Here is a 20,340-nt window from a genome sequence, read left to right as displayed (position 1 = left end):
ATTAAAGCACATGCTGATGCTTCTGTAAAGAAGGAATACAGGCAGAGCTGGGACTCAGTGATTTGGAGACCAAGTCTTCCTCTGAGTATTTTACTCTTGGACCTGTTCCCTGGAAGTCTCCAGTCTAAAATCTAAAACGCCAATTTAAAGCTATGCTGCTTTCTTTGTGAATGCTGTTAGGAAAATTTTGATAAAGTGCTTTTGAATTAAGTGTCTCTTTCGCTGTCATCAAGGGTTCAATTACTTGTAGACAACTAAGGTGTTTTGGTTTAATTCCCCGATGTTGAGAATGATACAAACCAAGGAAATACCATAGCCAATTAAAACAGTTCCTTTATAAGAGACATAAGCTTGCTAATGTTCAACAGCTTGACTAAAAGTGAACCGGTGTTGAAAAACAACACACATAATCAGGTCCTCTAGTTAGTTGAACTCATTTCCCTGTCAATTGTCAAGTTGAAAAGTGGCTTTTAATTTAGTAGAAAAATAGACAAATGGAAACTTGAAATCCCTAGGGGAGCAAGCAGGGCTGACTCTGTGCAGTAACACAGAGCCTCACACTTAGAAAGGCTTCTCACTTGGTTTAATGTTCTGCTGTTGCTGTCTTGAAATTCTTAATAATTTTTGAACAAGAAAGCCATCATTTCCCTGTTGCCCTGGACCTCAAAAATTACCTAGCCAGTGCTCCGAACAAAGGAGGGAAGTGGCATAGAAAATGAAACTTATAAAACACCTGTATGTCAGACACAAGTTTCAGTCTTAAAGCAGAGTATGTCATTCCATATGCCTTAGAAGGCAGGTATCATCATTCTCATTTTACCAAAGATGAAACAGGCCAGCAGAAACTAAGATGCTTACTCAAGATTGTGAATCTAGTAGTGGTAAATCCACTTGCCAGAGTTTTCAATAGAGAAGAATTCATTAAGAATGTTTCTTCCATAGAGGAAACCACTCCCCCTGCCCATTTTCCTTGGTGCTTCAAACACCAGACAACTTAGATATACTAGGAGGCATAAAAATAAAATTTATATTAACTACTATGTTACTTTGTTGTGGGATGAATTAGGGAAAGCATTTCTTTTAATTCTGTCTCTCCTCCCCTAGTTTTAATTAATTGGCTCCAATCTTGGAGAATTTCAGGAAATAAATATTTTAAGCATGCATTATAGTTGTATATTTAAGTGCCAAATGAGGAAAGCAATTGCAAGGCAGACTAAGCATTTAATCCAAAGAAAATTACGGTTGAAACAATATTTGTTGGGGAGCATGGGGTTGCAGAGTGTGGGTAGTGGATAAAGAAACTGAGGGCATTTACAAGCTTCAGAAGTCAAGACATTATGAAATTAGCATACATTAAAAGTGGTAACCATAAACACCCATGTCAGGGAAGGCTGGGAAAGTTGCCAGTGCCTGCTTCTTTTCTCCTAGCCAAATTGGCCATATATGGTTCAGAGGAAGGACTCTAGACGATGTTCAAGGACTTTATGTGAAGAGTGTGAGGTTGTTTATGAATGTCTGTAGTTGATGTGGTTGGTGGCTAGGTAAGTAGAGGTTGATCACAGGGTCAAATGAACTATTTGAACTGGCGAGGCACAAAAGGCCTGGTTTTGTAGTCTTTGGCCTAGTGCAGGGGTCCAAGATATTGTCCCCGGGAGATAATCTGGCAATATCTTGGAGGTACTTGTGGTGGTCACATCTGGGGAGTTGCAGCTCTGCACTGCTGGCCTGCGGTGAGTAGAGGCCAGGGCTATTGTTGAACATCCCGTAATGCACAGGACAGCCCTTCACAATGAAGTTATCAGCCTAAAGGGTCAGATGGGCCAAGCCTGGTGCACTCTGGCCCAGGAGTGTTTACATTGTCCTTCTCCCAGATCCCTCCTCAGCTTAAAGTCCCCAGTTGTAAACTAATATGTAGAATTGGTCTTCCGTTATGTGCTTTTTAAATTATAAATAGGACATTTTTAGAGAAAGGAGGATATGAGAGAGGGAGAGAAGCATTATTTAGTTGCTCTCCACTGTGGGAATTTACATTCTGAGGCTAAACAGCAAATGCATGCATTTGCTAGAAAAGAGATTTAAGAAAAATATTCACACTTTTATGAAGTTTGTGAGTTGTCCCTTAGGGTGAAAAAGGCCAGTGAGTCAGAAATAATTTACATGGCTTGGAAGCTAAAACCAGAAAGGCTTCAGATGATTGAAGGCAAGCTGTCATTATTTTTATGCTGTTGTACAATGTGCATGTTGTGCAGTATTTCCTAAATAATACTCATCCAAGGACCTCACACCTATTGCATAAAATTTTCAATTGTCATAAAGAAACCCTCCTCTCTCTCTCTTTTTGCACATTACATTATACACCAAACCTGCAGTTTCAAGCTTTCTCAGTGTGACCTAAAAATATTCGCTGCATACCATGTGATTGTGGCTAAGAGAAGGTGTAAGAAGCTGGAGTTTTTCTAACAGTCAGCTTCTCTTTGCTTTGACCTTTGTGGTTCTATAGAAGTCTGAAGAAAGGACTGAATAGTCATTTTAGCAATGACATTTAAAAAGTAGCTTCTCAGGGTGTGCTCAGTAGATTTTGCCTTGTCATTTTGGACAGAGAGAGGTGGGGACCAATGTGATCACGATAAAAGTCATTGGTCCCAGTTTGTAAATAAAGTCTGCAAGCTTCAGTCATTGACAAAAAGAGAACTTCTTGATGTCATATAGAAAGTGCAAGCAGATAGACATTGATCAGATACACTGTGTTAGATTTATAGACACCTAATTTTAATTAGACATTTTGTTTTTAAAACTTCTTTTTCTGATGGCAAAAGTAGTTCGTGATTATTACAGAGAATTTGGAAAATATAGAAAGGAGGTAAAAAGAAAAAATCCATAATCTGCTGCTCAGAGATAACCAAGCTTTTATAGTCTTCTCATAAAGCACAACTTAAAAAGAAAGCTTTTGTTTAATTTTGCAAATAAATTTCTGTATCTGTTTCTTTATTAAACCACAAAACCATTGTGAGGTGCATTGCCTGAATGAATGACAGGAAAATCTTTGTATACATATTTGTTTTTGATATTAATTTGAAGGAAATGAATAAACATGGTCTCAACATCATTTTGGAAATGTTAATAGTTTCAATTTAATTAATAATAGTCTCCATTTTCCTGGTTTGAGTGTAATCCAAATTCTTTAAAAAGGCAAATACTTTTTTTTAATTAATTTTTTTATTTTTTGAAGAGTGATTTTATTTAGGTTTTTTTGTGGGGGAGGTAATTAGGTTTATTTATTTATTTAATTTTGAAGGAGGCACTGGGGATTGAACCCAGGATCTCGTGCATGCTAAGCATGTGTTCTACCACATGAGCTATAACGTCCCCCCTGGCAAATAATATTTTTATTTATAGGACTTATTTCTTAACGTTGATTCAAAGATTTCATTAAAGTACCTATTAATCCTAAAAGCACTGCTTGTGCCTCTGATTTAACATTTTTTTTCTTTTCATCCATTATTTAAGATATTCTAGTAAGACAGATAGATAATAAGGTATAATGTAAAAATCTCCCATAATCTCCACTGCACTGACATCACCGCTGTTAACAGAGTTAACCACTGTTAATATATATTGATATACTTCATCAGACTTTTTCTTATGATGCTTAACATAGCGTAGACATAGTGGTAATCATTTCTAACTCGCATCATTGGGATTGTACTACACAGACTCTTATGTACCAAGTTTTTTCACTTAGTATCTCTTGAACGTCATTTCTTTTCCACGCACAAAAATCTACTGCATTCTTTTTAATGGATGTGCTGTTTTACCAATTCCGTATTTATGGACACTTATTTCTGATTTTTTGCTGCAGTGAACATCGTTGTATATCTCTCGCTATGCCCTTCTTTGGGAGTTTGATCCCAGCCAAATCTAACCTCTTAAAATTCTGTAAGGTTGCTATCATTATCTTTTTAAATTAATGAAAATCATTTGAAAGCGCACTGTGATACACGAGTCCTGTGGGCTTTACTTCCAGACAATCTCTCAGACCCCTCCACTTCAATGCATCGGCACTGATCCAGCGCAGCGCAGGGCATCTCACACACAGTCATCGCCCACTCAGCCCACAGCAGTGGCCTCGGAACATCTGCTCTTTACCATCTGTGAGCCCTAGAATGATGTTTTAATAATGCAATACATAAGTTTCCTGCTAAGAATCTTTCAAAGGCTTCCTGCAACCTTTAGAGTAAAATTCAAATGCCTTTTTCGCCATGGTCCTCAAGCATTATAGCTGTTTAACGCTTTTCTTCCCTACATCCTCTCATAGCAGTTTCTTTTTTGCTTATGTTTGGGACAGACCAGCCCCCTTTCTGTCCTGGGGACATATATTAGTCCACAGTCAGCAAGCTGGAGACCCAGGAGAACTGACGATACTTCCAGTCTAAGCCCACAGGCCCGAAAACCAGCAGAACCAATGGTGTAAATTCCAATTCAAATCCTTGTCTGAAAGCAGAAGACCAGTGTCCCAGCTCTGACCCAGTAAGGCAGAAAGAGCAAATTCTCCCATATTCAGCCTTTTGTTTCTAGTCAGGCCTTCAACAGACCGAAGCAGGCCCATCCCCGTCTGCTTCACTCAGTCTGCCGATTCCAGTCTTAATCTCATCCAGACACATCCTCACAGACACACCCAGAATAATGTTGAACCAAACACCTGGGCCCCCCATGGCCCAATCAAGTTGATACATGAAATTAAAGATCATAGAACCATTTCCTGCCGGCAGACCACTGTATTGTTTGCAAGGTTTTTCGTAGAACTGGCTTGTTCTCTTTCTCCAGTTCTCAAGTCAAATGTCAACATCTCTGACTTTTCCAAACCGCACTCTCTCAGGTGGCCTTCCCCAGAATTACCACATTCTCTCACAACATGCTGAGTATCATTTATCACTTATCCCAATACATAACTTTTTGCTTGCTGTTTACTTGTTCTTTATCTCTCTTACTAAAATATAAATTATATTAGGGTAGGGACCTAGCATGTGTTGTCCTTTTTGGTATCTACCAAAAACGTGTGCCATAAATGAATAGCATTATTTCAACATCAATTGGATAATTTAATATTAGATTTTAAAAGTCCTGTATAGACAAATTTTCCTTGTAGAAGAATTCCTAATAATATATGGAGATAAGCCCTCCTACAGGAGGTGGAGTTTAATCTTCCCCCTCTTACAAGAGGACTGGACGGTGACTTGCTTCCGAAGAACAGAGGATGGGAAAGGAGGAATGGTAAACTTAGACAGTGGAGAAACCTGGCAATCACTACCTTAATCAGAAGATCATGCGGATAGCATACATCCCTGACAGGATGCATTCAGAAAGGCACAGCATCGCTTCTGTGGAGTTCTTGCCAAAAATGCATATCATGTAATGTAATCACACGAAAACCTCAGACAAGCCCAAACCGAGAAGCGTTTTACAAAACAGTTAACTGGTTTCATCAAAAGTGTCAATATCACAAAAGACAAGATAAAAGGAAATGTCACAGTTTGAAAGAGTTGAAGACGACACAACAACTCAATACAATGTGGCATCCTGGATTGGATCCTAGAACAGAAAGAGGATATGAATGGGAAAACTGGTGAAATCCAAATGAAATCTCAAGTTTACAGAAATGTATTAATGCTGACTTCTTAGTTTTAGCCAAAATATGATGGTAATGCAAGATGTTAACAGCAGAAACTGGTGAGGGTTATGTGAGAACTCTATTATCTTTGCAACTTGTCTATAAACGTAAATTTATTCCAAAATAAAAAGTTTATTTAAAAAATAGGTAATCACAAACCAGAATCTAAATAAACTGCAATATTTTTTTTCAAATCTTAGACATAAAAGAACAAAACACTGAAAACAGAAAGTCCCCCAGACTCATAAACACACACACATGCACATAAAGGTAACTATGTGAGGTGATAGATGTGTTAATTAACTTGACCATGATAATTATTTTACATATTTTACATAATGTATGTTTACTAAATTATCACATTGCACAACCTAAATATATACAATTTTTATTTGCAATTGTACCTCACTAATGTTGTGGAAATAAACTTATATATTGCTTCTGATATTCAAAAGTGCAATGATAAATCTATCTTTTTGTTAGTTAACTGTATATATAGAGAGAAACTGATAACTACTGTCCTTTGAATTATGCTTACAAAATTTCAAAATCTCCTAAGTCTCAACTATTACTTTCCACTTCTGTTACCGTCCTTCAAAATCCTTAAAAGACACTGTCTTTGCAGTTAATTTCCATTTAATGTTTATAATTGAAGAATATTGTTGCGTATACTGGCACCAAACAGATAGTTGCTGCTGTTAAAATGATCACTGCTTACAAAAGTTTCCGCATGACATGATTCTTACTTGTCTATACGTCTTAGCTTTCTTTCTTTTGAATAAAGCCAGAAAGATTATTGAGCAATCAATGGTAACGAACACCTGAAGTCAAAACTGCTGAATCCCAAGTCCCTCTGAGGCGTTAGACACAGAGAATCACCAACAAATTCTTCCACCAGTGTCTGAAGTGGCTTCTACTCTAAAATAGTCACTATCCAAAAGCAAGAAGAACAGTTTGTCCTTTTTGCTGTCACTTGGGTAGTTATATTCATTCCAGTGAATGGCATCTGCTACAGTCACTTGCGCAATACGTTGATAAATAATTCACTGTAGAAAACATCCTGGTTTAGGATTTACATGGAATTAGCTAAGAAATTGATACCTACTTAAGTCTTAAGACATTTTTTAAAATGTTGACCTGAATTGTTTTTCTTTACCTTCATGGAGTCACAGATCAAAGTCATGAAAGATAAGGAAAGATGTGGAATTATCACAGTTTGGAGGAGACTAAGATAATGGAATAAATAAAAGGTACCATCCTAGGTCAGATTCTGGGACAGAAAAAGGACATTGGAGAAAATCTGGCAACATCTGAGTAAGCTTTGTAGTTTGGTTAAGCACTTTATGCCCATGTTTATCTTCTGCTTTTGATACTTACGTCATGTTTTGATATCACATTTTGATACTTATACCGTGGTCTTGAAAGTTATTAACATAGAGAAACCGGGTGAAGGATAGACAACAGCTTTCTGCACTATATTTGCCACTTTTTGCAACTTCTGTTTAAGCCTAAAATTATTTCAAAATGAAAAGATTTTTAACCATGACATTGGAAAATTCCTCAGGAAGTTGTTACTTCAAAGAGAGACAGTATTTCTCAATAGTTCTAATACAGCCAGTTTACCCTCCAGCTTTGAAACAGGCCATTGTTTCTTCCGTCAAGCGGCAGATAAAGTGCAGTTGCTGGCTTGGGCTGTAGGAATATTTTGTACACAAGTGTGTATTCCAAGATCCTAGGATTATACTTTGTAAAGCAAAATTTTCATGTTTTGAGAGGCCTGTGGAAAGCAGGACCAGTTGAGAGAGTCACATTTTAAGTTTATTTATACAGAATATTTATGCTCATTGGGTGGAACTTTGGGTTGAATTGTCTAGATAATTTTTAACTTGGGGGATTTTTTTCCTCTTTCCACTTTTTTTTTTCTTTCTTGTCTAGGGCATATAGTTGAATTTGAATAAGTAAAATATAGACAACGTCACTGTAGTCCAAAGGAGGAAGCAAATACACAGGAACTTTGTTAAATGGGTAATAGAGGAATTCATTCTTTGAGATTACTTTAAAAGTGATCATCATGAAAAGGAGGTCCTTTTGGCAGTTCAGAAATCATACCCTGTCTTACTATTACATCCATTCATCACTTACCACTTGCCTGCCTATTCTTCTACCTCTAGCCTAACTCATTCCTCGAACTCTAGTCTATGTAACTCAGCAAGGAAGTGTCCCTATTTCACAGAAGAGGGAATGGAGGTTCAGAAAAGTGACATAACTGGCCCAGTCTAGGCTTCAGATTCAGACTGAGCCGTCTGCAAATGACTAATACTTGTATTGGTTGAACTACCCTGCAATAAATTCTATCCTTAGTGAATTGTGTCATAGTGAGATTCAGTATACAAGTTTAGTTTTTTGGGGTTTTTTTTGACATATTTGAAACATCCTGTTAATTTTAAAAGAAAATGTGATATTTCCTTTGAAAATTGGTCATACATAATTAGATTTTCTTCAAAATTTAGAAATATATAAGAAAATTCCAAGTCTTCCAGTTACTGTTACTAGGTTCCATTAATAGCAAAATGTATCAAGCTGATAAATTGTATGTTTCATAAGTACATTAACTTAACGTGTCAACATCTTAGAGGACCTTTTAATAACATATAGTATTGCAGCACCCTAAAATGTGTTTCTTAAAAGCCAGAAAAAAAATTAGTGATCTAAAAGAAGTAACTCAATGTTTACTTTAAAAAATCTACCTTTGGCCCTTCATTTATGGGTTCAGAACTATAGTGAAAAATTTATGAGTAATCTCCTTGGCACAAAACAAACTTTGCAAAGCAGAGATAAATAACCAGTCCTACTCTGATCTCAATGAGAGTTTCTACTAAAAAAAAAATTATGTACTTTGGATATGGGAAATATTACTCCGAGGAGCTTTTATTCTAGAATTCTGATGCTCTGTAATTGGATTAGTAGACGAAGATCATTTACTTGATAAAGAGGGAAAGAAAACTTTGTGGCCGTTGTAGCTTTCACCTTACAATTAAGAGTGACATAATTAAATGCTCGACTTTAGCACCCTGTTATAAGATACAGGTTTAAACCTATCCCTTACATCATGAAACCAGCAAGTTTCCTTCTGTGTGCCCCAGAGCCCTTCTCGGTGAAGTTGAAATGCATTAAAGGTTCTGAGCAGACAGTACTCTGCTCAAGCTCTCAAAAAAACAGAGAACACCAACACTCCTTACAAGTTCCAAAACGACAGTGTGAACTAGATAATCATTGTTTCCTAAACCTTCCTGGTCTCAAGAATCATCTAGGTACCAGTTTAAAATACCTTTTCCTAGGCACGTCATCTGGAAATTTCAATTTAATAGTTTGCAGTGGGGCCTGAGGATCTGAATTGTAGACAAATGTCACCGGCGACCAGGCATATTTGAGACACAAATTTTTAAAAATAAAATAAAGCATGTGTTACTCCTACCAGGAGTTAATACAGAAAGAATAGAAACTCTGCTATTAGTCAAATTCAGGTTTCCTCATTTATGAGTTTTTTAATCTCTCCTTCAACATCTGCTTTAAAAGGTAATCATATTATCAATCTCTCAAATTTATTGTCAATATTACATACAAAGGATCTAGGCTCTTGCTACTCAAACTGTGGTCTGGGGACCAGGACCTAGCAGTCACTGAGAACTTGTTCAAAAACGCAGAATCTCAGGCCCCGCCCCAGACCGTCTGAACATGCTTGTTAAGAAAATGGGCTGGATGATTCACATGCCCTTTGAAGTTGGCTAAGTGCTGGCCTTGTCGCCGAGTCAGGGTTCAGGAAATGCTAGAGTCTTTCTTTCTCATTATAGTTGTTGTACCAATAATTCAATTGAGCTGAGGTTCAGTGAGTGTCACCACCATTTCTTACTGCTGGGTTAAGCCCATCAGGTACACTTTCAATTCCTGTACAGTGCAAAGGCATAAATAAATCAACAAATGCATGGGCTGAACATCAGACTCCCTGCAAAAGGTAACTGAGAATTTCACTTTCCGGCCTTTGCTCCCGCACTCTGCCGCAGGCAGGGAGCAGACAGTTCCCATTTTTCAGTCTCTTTTAGGGATTATTTCAGATTTTCTCACACGTGCCTCACTGACAGTTTCTTACACAGCTTTCACTATTTTTAGCAATTGTTGGTAGCAGGAGAAGCCTACATCTTATAACTGAATTGGTCGCGGCTTGAATAAAAATTGGGAGAAGGTTTTATTAAAAGGTTTTGGGTTCCTTTTTCTTTCTTTCTTTCTTTTTTTTTTTTTTCTTTTTACTTTCAGAACTTACCATTGAATTCTGCAGAGTCCGAGGAGGAGAATTAGGTACAACCTGTCTTACTGCCTCAAAGACATTTTCAGTAATTGCCAGCAGTTAAGGTGCACAGCACATGTTAGTACATGACAAATGAAAATGAAGACTAAGTTTTAAACTTTGGGGGTGCACTCAGGGAACAGTGGAAAAGCCTGGCTGCTGCACTGAATATTTTAGCTGGAATGCTTTTATTAAAACAGTAAATGAATTTAATGTTTGAAAAGAAATGAATAGGATAATTCTCAGATTTGTAGATACTCCAGCCACACACAAAATAGGTTTCTTCAATGCTTTGTGTCTCTGAAGAAGTGTCTATTATGTGCTTATAGTATAAAAAAACAAGTCTACCACTTTGATGATTTTTTTTCAGTGCTAACCTTGGCTTTCTTTTAGCTTAATAGGAACAACTGTGTCTACATTATAGTTACATTGCCGCAGTTCAGGAATGCTTTCACTTTTATTTTCTCATTGTTGTTACCCAGTCCTTTCTCATTCATCAGCTCAGTTGATCTTCAGGGGAACCGTGAGCCAAACAGGAGCTTAGCACATCACTCTCACGAAAGGGGCCTCGTGCCAGGATGTAAACATCGCTGGTACCTTCTGTCTATCACCTTTGTTGATCTCCCATATCCTTATGGAACTGGGAGGGTATTTTACTCCCCAATCAGGAATAATTGTGTCAGACAGCAAAAGAAAGCAGAAAGCATTCTGGTTTGAGCTACGCACATACTTTTTTTCCCCTGAACTATTTGGGAGAAGGTTCCCTGCATCATTCCCTTTACCCCTTCATATTTCAATGTGCATTTCCTAAATTCTGTCACTCATTTTGGCATATAATTTTGCAGTCACAAACATTTTTTATTGCAATCTAACCATTAAGTTTATATCCTTTCCTAGTTTTAATTCTTTCCAACATACCTTATGTTTTTCGTATGTTATTGCTTTTCAAATGTTTTTAGCCCATGAGTTCTCCTACTTAACCTAGCTGAGTAGTGAGAGCTTGCCAATTCCTTGACTTTCCTCGTGGCTTTGTCCCCTACCGCCTGCAGCTTATCTGTACATTTCTGGTAAGGAGTGGCCATAACTGCATCGTAACTTTTTTCCACAATGCAGCCTCAGACTGACCCACCCAGAGCTCAGCTGTTATCTTTCAATCCCTCGTAATTACCCCATATTCATATCAAAAATTGTTGCACATAATTAATGATTCCACATGGTTACACTGTCTCTTGCATCTTTTAGTGGTCTTTGCAGGCATTCACTGTGGTCAGAAGACCTGAGTTCTTGTTCCAGCTCTGTCACTTATCAGAGAGGTAATCTTTGCCAATCACCTAATTTCCCACAATCTTAGTTACCAAAGTTAAAATGATATCCAGCTTCTCTATCTGTTAAAACCAGCCTTATCCACTTTAGGCTTCTTTTGAGGATAAAATGATAAGGTGTATGGGAAAGGGCTTTATGAGAAATGCCAGAGTATTGTAAAACAGTATATCTTCAAATATTCAGAATCAGAAAGGATCATAGACTAAAATGACTGGGTCATCTTGCAGATGAGGACATGAATGGACAGAAAGATTAAATAACTTGTTCACAGTTTGGCAGAGCCAGGCTTCCTGGTTCCCAAACCAGTGTTTTTTCAATCTCAGTAAACTGTCTTCCGAGACGGAGTCAGCCTCTCAGGGTGCTCAAGTTTATGCCTTGATGTTGTAAAGAACACAATCCCAAATCCCCCAATTTTTTTTTTTTTTTGCCAAATATTTAAAGCACTAAATGTGCAGAGTATAAAAAAAATACAAGTTTAGAAAGAGAATTTAAAGAAAACTCACGAAGATTATAGGTGACAGAATTTTACTTGAGATTATTTGCAATATCTGTTAAGAAATCATTCTTGCTCACTGAGGTTCAAGCTTCATCAAAGCATCAGCAACTAAGATTTATGTTAAGCTTGAGCAGATTAACCCTCAGTTCAAGGTCAATAAATGGCCCCTATAAATTGTCAATAATCATTGTTTTTCAACAGATTTCAGTACAAACATGCAACCACAGGATGACAGGTTAGCAGTGGGATAGTTCTGCCTAAAGCTCAATTCAATATTGTTCTAAAAATTTAGACTTGCAATTATTAAAGAGGCAACTAGCATGATTTTTAGATTAAACTAAGTGACAGATTAATTTGTTTTTAGTGATAAATGTTGAAGGGATATCCCCCTAGACACTGGATTGACTCTGCTCTGTGTCCATTCAAACAGAATCTCCCTCGTAGAATTTCTAAAAAGATAAGAAGGGAGACGAGGTCTGAAGCTCACAAATCTAAGAATTCTGTTCTGAGAACAAAAGTCTTCACTGTGTACTCTATTGAAATCAAACTTCTAATTCCAGTGAATTATAGGGGAGTTATGCCTAGATTTCAATCAGAGAAAAGGATGCAGTCTACAAAGTTCAGAGCAATTGTCTTGAGAATGCCCCCAAAATTTCTGTCAGGGCAACATTTCTGTACACTCATGCATCAGAGCTATTTCACGGTTCTCAGCAAAGGTTTGAACAGTAAGATCCAAGACTTTATGCATATTTTTACAGATAATAAGTTCATATTAACAAAACTGAAAATCACTGAATTCTCAGAGAACATCACCCAGACTGTTCCTCTGACTCACTGATCCTGGAAGTTTAAACATGAGAAGGATGGTGTCAGTTTTAGGTTGTTACCGATCTGTCTTTTGGTATCGGAGAGAAACATCAATAAATAATAGAATTTGAAAGCCCATGATTTTCAATCAGTGCATTTCATTTTTCTTTTTTTAATGTAATACCTCCCCCCCCCAAATATAAAAGCAACATGGCAATTCTTTATCAGTTACAGATGTTGGGTTCCTAAAAAGCCCTGCATTTGGCAAATCCTGAGCACAAAGAATATACAGCCTGAGGAGAAAAACACACGCCATAAAAATATGATCCGTGTTTTTAACTTAGTAAATAAAAGTAGAAGGCATCTGCTTTAGAAACACACCAGATTTGCTGGCATTAAATATTCGCTTCAGTAAGTCACCCCCTTCCTGAGTCACCTTTATCCATTATTCAGGAAAAATTGCTGAAGTAGATTCTCAAGTTACCCTCATGTTATCAGGCTATAACTCTATTTAATGCTTTCCGAATCCTTTCTACCTTAGAATTTACTGTTGTTGTTCTTTAAATTATGCTTTTCTTTATTTGCTTTCTGCAAGTCTCAGCAAATGCTCGCGTAATACCTAAATTTTTTACAAGGTATCTATCTTAATACTTAGGCATTAGGGGAGAGAGAAGAGAGTCTGGTCATGAAGGCATACACAGAGAGGTTGGGGAAGGCAAAAACAGAGCTGGCTACAAACATGCATGTGTCCTCTGAACTGGGCAATGCTTCCATGAAGGGGACAGGATGGAGCCACACATTAACCTCAGTCAATCCAAGCTGGTTTTTTGTTTTTTTTTTAATTAAAGTCCATAACTCTCATGTATGGCTGAAGCATCATGCTGTACACCAGAAACTGACACAACATTGTAAACTGACTACGCTTCAGTAAAATACACACACACACACACACACACACACACACACACACACACACACACACACAAAAGTCTATAGCTCAAATCCTCTTCAGATCATACTAACTCAGAAATAGAGCCAAGGAGACAAAAGACATTTTGCTTCTAAATTTTAATAGCCATAAAATGAGGTCTGAAGTAGAAAGCTTTTTTCTGAGGCCTTCCCTACCTCCCGCATTTCCCCACCCACCGTGACTTGAAGATAAACAGGCAGACATGAGCAGCCGACCTGACTTTTCCACCCAGTAGCAGCAGGGTGAGGAGCTGGTTCTGAGAGCACAGAGGCCTGTCGGGGCCTGCAGGAGGCCAAACACACCTGCCAGCTTAGTGATGAGAACCTGGGAGCGCAGTGAGCCACCATGCCGCGGGGGAGGCAGCCCGGGAAGGAGCTGAAGGCTGAGCCCACCCGGCCTTAGGATTGTCGGGCTCTCCCCACTAATTAAATAAACAACAGTGCTTGCCTTGGGGAAGAGAAAAGAGAGAATGAAGAAAGAAAAGAGGGAAAGTCAATACACTGCCCCTGGGAGAGTAGGGCAGAAGAATCTTCATTATTGAAAATAGTAAGAGCAATCCTTTAACAACCATCCCCCACACCCCCCAGCACATACACACACATCTGCTATCGTGGAAAAATAGATAACCGTTATTATTTTGAATGTGACTCCATCTTTTTATTTGGATTGTGTTTTATCAGGTAGTATTGATTTCAAAGTCCAATTATGCACACAACTCAGCTTGGAGACAGCTATTTAAGATTTAGAGGAAGGAGAGATCGGTCACTGTCTACAGAGTTCAAAGAATCGGCCCTGGGCATGGGAGCGAGCAAAGAGAGCTTAATTGTTCTTCAATTTATTTCTCTCGTTTTAAATAGATAATGCTTAGCTTAAGGGCAAATACAAGGTATTTATAAAGTATCCCCTAGATTTCTACTGGCAATATCTCATTTACTTATTGATACAGTTAGAGAAAAGCTTTCTGTTTATGTTGACATTCTCTCCCTAGAAGAACAGCCATAAAAACAACACTAAAAAACCTTTTTTCGTGCTTGCTTTGGCAGCACGTATACCTAAATTGGAATAATACAGAGAAGATTAGCATGGCCCCTGCGCAAGGAGGACACGCAAATTTGTGAAGTGGTCCATATTTTCTAGGAGCTTAGGATTAGCAGATACAAACCACTGTATATAAAATAGGTAAACGACAAGGTCCTGTAGAGCACAGAGAACGCTATTCAATATCTTGTAATAAACCATAATGGAAAAGAATATGAAAAAATACATGTATGCATAACTGAATCATTTTACTGGACACCAGAAACTAACACGTTGTAATTCAACTGTACTTCAATTTTTAAAAACCCAAAAAACCCTTCTTCTGTTCTACATTGACTGCAAGGAGGTTTTCAGTAGCACCTGCACCAAATCTAGTCCTTGTGTCTCCAATAATAATGTCTACCACAGGGTATGTGAGATAAGAAGGGCGCCAACTTGTAACAACACTTTAACAAGCAGCACGTGCCCTCGCTGGAAAGACATAAATACAGAGGCTGAGGACATCTAACATACCACGTGACCGGACCGAGCAGTGCAGAACGGGTTATTACACAGAGAGGAAGGTTTAAGTCTCCTCAAGTTTGGTAGAGATCAAAGTGGTTAGCTTATCACTTCCTGAGCCAAAATGTTCAACATGAGGTTATTTGAATGCCAAACCTTTCCCAGATAAACATATTAAAAGTACATCATAAAATATTTTTAAAAAATTTAATTAAAAATGAATTTATTATTATTTTTTAAGCACATCGGACAACCCCGGCAGAAAATGGGCAAAAGATCTGAACAGACACTTCACCAAAAAAAGATGTCTGACATCATTAGTCACTGGGGAAATGTAACTTGAAACCACTACACCTGCATTAGAAAGACTAAACTTCTAAAAACTGACAGTACCAAGTGTAGATGAGGATGCAGAGTGAAGGGGACTCTCATACATTGTTCATGGGGATGTGAAATGGTACAATGACTTTGGAGAGTGACGTGGCAGTTTCTTAAAAAGTGAAACATAACACCTACCAGGTGCCAATTCCATTCCTAGCTATTTACCCTGGAGAAGTGAAGACATATGCCCACACAAAGACCTATATGTGAAAGAGCATATCAGGTTTACATGTAGTGGTTGAAAATTGGAAAACAACCCAAGTGTCCATTAATAATGAATGGATAAACAAATGGTGATACATTGACAGTGGACTACTACCCAGCAATAAAAAGGAATGGACAGTTGACGTTCTCTACAACATGGGTGAATCTTAAAATAAGTAGCTAAGTGAAAGAAGCCAAGAAGAAGAGCACATAGTGGATGATACCATTTAATTTCAGAAAATGTTAATTAATCTGTAATAACAGAAAGCAGATTAGTGATTTTCTGGGGAAAGGGTGGAGGCGAGGAGGATTACAAAGAGGCAAATGATGGAAATGTTCATTATCTTGATTGTGGCGTGTAGTAAGATGCACCAAACTGTACTTTCCAGATGTGTGAGGTTTGGCACATTTCAATTATACCTCAATAAGACTAGGGGGAAAACACCTTGAGAAACCTAGCACTTTAGGACATTTAGATTTAGGTCTTTCCTGCCTCCATTCCGGAAGGGGAAATCTTTATCACTTAGGAGGCATTTACCAAGGAATCCACTGTGTTTGGAAAAATTGGGTCATGGACTTTAGGCAGCCTAGCTGACAGTCAAAAGAACTGACCTTGTCTGATAAAATGCATGTAGTCAGATCTCAGTGGTGGGAAACTTACTTATTCAGATTTAAGGCTTACTCAGCAAAACAAGAAAGGCTGTCGTATCTTGAGGTCTTGATCCGGTTCAATAAAACTTAGAAGGAGTGATGTCAGTAGTCCTATAATCAGACTAGGTGGGTACACATGATCAGATTATATAGAAGCTCTATAAGTCTTATTAAAGAAAGAATTGAATTACATTATTACTTGATTAGGCTCCTTAATTTCCTAGATTCATTTATGAGCTGGAGATCCAGACTTTCCAAAACGATCTTACTCAAACTCTTCTGTCTTTCAAACTTTTTTTTTTAAAGCAATAGACTCTAATCAAGCAAAATCTCACTCAAAACACCCACCTCAATCACTGCCACTGCTGCAGATAAAAGTAGAAATTTATGAGCACATGTTTATTTTACAAGTTTATATTTTTAAATCCTTATTGACAAGTATGACACAACCAGAGAATAAAACACAGGGTTGGATGATTTTAGCTGATATATCGACCTCAGCTTCCCTTTCTGTTTCTTGCCGGGATTACAGAGTTTTCAGAAATTCCAGACTCATGTAGATAAGGAATTTCAAATGGTATTTTTTTAAAAAAATCAGTGCCCATGGAAAACTCTTCAATTAAACTGATCCAGAAGCTAAAGAAGATGTTAAAAAAAAAAAAAAAAAAGTTGCCTCTAAGTGGAATCACCGATAATATCTAACAACTGATTTCATTTCAAAAAGGCAGGCAAAAATCACCAAAGGTTTACAGTGTTAAAATCATTTATCATGAAAGGATCACAGCTCCACGTGCTGTGCGTTTTCTTGTCCCTGCACAGCTCTACTCCGTGGTAAGCACACATAAAGTGCACTTCCCCGAGCCTCGCCAGCTATTTCACAATGGTGCACACACGTTGTAACAGTGGCTTTACTTGTACAGTTTGATGTGTTCAAACATGCAAAAACTTCAAGTCGAGGAAAGAAAAAGCTGAGTCAGAACCAAGTGACAAACTTAACAGCCAGTGAAGCAATACTGAGGAGGTTCAAGTATCTAATCCAGATGGCAAAGGTGAAGGTGTTTTGCGGGTGAAATTAATGCGCCTGATGCGTTTAGGTTGAGTCAATCAACAGATTATCCTTGGTGTCCTGAGTTAACCAGTTGAATCCTTTAAAAGAGAGTCTAGAGATCAGAAGCAGAAGCCAGAGACTCTTTTGAGGAGCTTGAAGAAATCAGTCTCCTTGAGTTCTGTGGCTGCCAGGAGTAAATACTGCCAACAACCACGTAGGCTGGGAAAACGCATGAGCCTCAGTTTGAGACCCTGGCCCCAGTCCACACCTGGAATATTCCCAAAAGCAGAGGACCCAGCAAACCTTGCCCAGACTCCTGATCCGTGGAAACTGTGATAATAAATGTGTGTTGTTTCAAAAGGACACATTTGTGGTAATTTGTTCTCCAGCAATAGAGAACGAGTACAGATGCTTTATTCCCAGGCAAATACTGTGAGCACATCAGGGCTGTCATTCAGTGTTAAACACTCTTTAAACTCAGGGGTATAGGTGAGTGATCTCAGATGAGCTCAGAAAACTCAGCTCAGCTAAAGAAAAAACACTCGAGAGAGTCATTCAAAATTATGTCGTAAGAACCTGAGGAAGTTAGTAAGCAACATGCTAGGTTCTGAAATGCAAATGTGAGTTAAGCCAACGACTTGAAATGGTCTCTGAGTTAAATTTTGACTTATAACATATTCTAGTGTGTTTTATTACCATTAAAATGTTTTTACGTTTTTAGACTATATATTAAAGTACGTATAAATTACAAAGGTAAAAATGTAACCTTACAGTGGAGGAACTTGCCAGACACCCCCCTTAATCAAGTGATCAAAGTTAATGTGACCAGTAATGGGACAAACTGAAATCCTGTGTCTGCTGATAGGATGTTAGTGAGAATGACACAGCACCGCTTCTGCTGTGTTCCTGCCGGAGATGCACTTTACCTGCATTTGATCACAAGGAAACATCGGACTAACCCAAACTGAAAGACACTATACAAAATAACAGACTAATCTCCAAAAGCTTCAAAGTCATGAAAGTCAACAGAAGACTGAAGAATTGTTCCACAATTGAAGGAGACTGAAAAAAAAACATGACAACCAAATACACTGTTATGATCCTGGGCTAGATTCTTTTGCTATAAAGAATATTTTGGGGACAACTGGCAGAACTCGAATGGGGTCTGAGGATTATGATTGCATGTAAATCATGATTGTATGTTAATTTCTTGATTTGATGGTTTTACTGCTACTGTTGGAGGAGAATGTCCTTGTTTATAAGAATTGCACGTTAAAGTACTTGGGGTTAGGAGATATCTTATTAGCAATTCACTTGCAAATATTCAGGAAAAAGATGTTCTTTAAATTTTTTGGAAGTTTGAGATTGTCTTAAAAGGTACACAAAAAACTACACACTTGAACTTTTAAGAAATTATGCATTTGGGCAACCCCTAAGTACTTCTTATGGAACACTATTTTTAAAAGTCTCTCCTTTACTTTTTTCCAAATATAACACTATGTTAAATAAAACTCCCTCTCGTCTATATGGCAACTATACACTTCTCTATTTATTTAAAAAATTGTAAAATTGATCATTTTTCTTTTTTTGTGGTTCCACTAACTGTTTAATTTTTCTATTCCTTTGTGATAGGTTATGATTTGTATAATCATAGAGTTGAAAAATTTGTGGGAGATATTTGCTAAAATAAGTACAAATTTCGCTTTTCATATTTTCATGCGTCCAATAATTTTACATTTCAAACATGTAGTTTTGCTTGGGATTTTTTTCCTTATGCATCCTCCAGTGCTATTTATTATTTAGAATCAGTTAATTACTGCATTCTACAAGTTGTAGTGGCGAACAGCAAATCCACCATAGATAGTCAAATGTTATTTCAGGGTACAGTATACAAATTATACAACTGGAAAGCCATTTCTTTGTGACTTAAGCTTAGATGCTAAAAAAAAAAACCTTATAATCCTATCTTCTTTTTATTGTTAACTAAATTTCCAAAAATATCTTTCTCATCTACAGTCACTGTATACAAGTTAACGTGTTTAGAAAAGCTTGTAAACATTTCTATGTTTCATGTCTTTTAAAGAAAAATATTTCCCACTAAATTTTTGGACATTAATGTTTTCATAATTTTTGGTGTCATGAAACCCCTATATTGGAATAATTACTCCTTGATTAACAGATGAAGATGAGTAGGGAAAGGAATGAGGGCAAAATTCTCTGCACCTTTTTGCTCCCAAGGCTGCTGCTATATGTAATGTTTAGCTCTTTAGACAGCCTACAGAAACTGACTTTCTAGACACACCTCTCCTTCTTCAGCTGGCACTTTTCTTAAGCCGACACGAAGCAATCAGACTTGCAGATCAACTCTGTCAACATTCAGTCTAACATTCAGGTCTCTCATTCAGTGCTAAAAATTTCTTTAAGCTCAGAGTTACAGCAGAGAGAAATCCCTGAAACTCAGATCAGCGAAAGAAGAAACAATAGGAAGAGTTATCCAAAATTACACACAAGGAAAGTGAGGAAGATAAGGAAGCTGCTCACTGAAAATCAACAGTGATCCCCACCCCCCAACATAAATCCCATGTGAGGCTTTAGGTAACACGTGCACCATGTACGAAAATTAAAATGATACATCATCAAAGGTAAAGCTGTATTTCACTGCAATGGGTAATTTAAAGACCCCAGGTTTTAAAACCAGATGGCCACATGCTAGCTTTATTATCTGCTGGTTAGGTAAACTCTGATGGGTAATTTAACCTCTCAATGCCTTAGTTTCCTCATGCGGAAACTGGAGACGATGCTATTTACTTTGCACACTGGTGCATGATGAGATATGCCTGGGGAGTATCTGGCACCAGGACTGGCATGTAATAGGCACCAAGGAAAAAAATGATAATTATCCTTCATACTC

General features: G+C 37.6%; 1 non-coding gene across 1 annotated transcript; it reads left to right on the top strand.

Moving 5' to 3' along the window:
- The first annotated feature begins 14,633 nt into the window (after positions 1-14,633).
- On the top strand, positions 14,634-14,740 carry LOC123618662 (U6 spliceosomal RNA). The gene has a single exon (XR_006727129.1). It is a non-coding gene; the product is annotated as a U6 spliceosomal RNA (small nuclear RNA).
- Positions 14,741-20,340: the final 5,600 nt, after the last annotated feature.

Source organism: Camelus bactrianus, chromosome 30 (genome assembly GCF_048773025.1).
Source record: "Camelus bactrianus isolate YW-2024 breed Bactrian camel chromosome 30, ASM4877302v1, whole genome shotgun sequence".
Taxonomy (NCBI): Eukaryota; Metazoa; Chordata; class Mammalia; order Artiodactyla; family Camelidae; genus Camelus; species Camelus bactrianus.
This window is presented reverse-complemented; position numbering and strand designations above follow the sequence as displayed.